Consider the following 1,312-nt stretch of genomic DNA (forward strand, 5'->3'; position numbering starts at 1 on the left):
TTTCTTTGCCTGAAGGCGTTCTCTGACTGTTCCCTACTTTGCCACCAGCACAGCAGGCCAGAAGTACGAAGAATGAATGTTTCTCCCTCTTTGGGCGCTACTCTTAACCAATGACCGATGGGAGTTGATGTATAAATACCGCAGCCCCCTCACTCCTTGTAGTGGGATAACACTGTGGCGCGTGTTCTATGCAGGCTCCCAGAGCTCCCCATGAGATTGTGCTCTAATTGCACACAGTGGTATCTGGCTTGATAATGCACCCTACATTAGTTGTCTTACTTTCCCCCTCTCCCACCAGTGTTTTCCTTTACCTTCCAGATAAACTCCTTGCAATGGATTCCTCGTCTCAGAATATGCTTCTGGGGACACACAAACAAAAACATCCCCTCCCCAAACTGAAATAGCTCAAGTCAGGCCATGTCTGCTGTGGGAGGGAAAGCGTATGTGTGAGGGGGTGGCTTCCATCACTTGGGTGTTAGCTGCATTCTTTTTATTTTTTTAAAACACATTTATTTTAAAATTTTACATAATCTTTGGGTAATTCAGAATTAGCTTAGGCAGGTTTCAGAAGTTTCTGAGACTGGTGTCTCTACTTTAAAGCAATAGCATACTCTAGTTTCTCTTCAGATCATATTAATCTTTCATTTTTTACTAAAAATAAAGACTGAAATACACCAATAGGCTGGGCGCCGTGGCTCATGCCTGTAATCTCAACACTTTGGGTGGCCGAGGCAGGTGGATCACCTGAGGTCAGGAATTCAAGACAACCCTGGCCGACATGGCGAAACCCTGTCTCTACTAAAAATGCAAAAGTTAGTCGAGGTGGTGGCAGGCACCTGTAATCCCAGCTACTCAGGAGGCTAACGGAGGAGAATCACTTGAACCTGGGAGGCGGAGGTTGCAGTGAGTGGAGATCAGAGCTCTGTACTCCACCCTGGGTGACAGAGTGAGGAAAGAAAGAAAAGAAAGAAAGAAAGAAAGAAAGAAAGAAAGAAAGGAAAGAAGGGAAAGAAGGAAAGAAGGAAGGAAGGAAGGAAGGAGAGAAGGAAGGGAGGGAAAGAAAGAGAGAGAGAGAGAGAGGGAGAAAGGAAAGAAAGAAAGGAAGGAGAGAAAGAGAGAGAAAGGGAAGGAGAAAAAGAAAGGGAGGGAGAGAGAGAGAAAGAAAGAAAGAAAGAAAGAAAGAAAGAAAGAAAGAAAGAAAGAAAGAAAGAAAGAAAGAAAAAGAGAGGGAGGGAGGGAAAGAAAGAGAAGGAAGGGGCCGGGCGCGGTGGCTCAAGCCTGTAATCCCAGCACTTTGGGAGGCCGAGGCGGG

Source organism: Rhinopithecus bieti, unplaced genomic scaffold (genome assembly GCF_001698545.2).
Source record: "Rhinopithecus bieti isolate Rb0 unplaced genomic scaffold, ASM169854v2 scaffold_7580, whole genome shotgun sequence".
In the NCBI taxonomy this organism is placed as follows: Eukaryota; Metazoa; Chordata; class Mammalia; order Primates; family Cercopithecidae; genus Rhinopithecus; species Rhinopithecus bieti.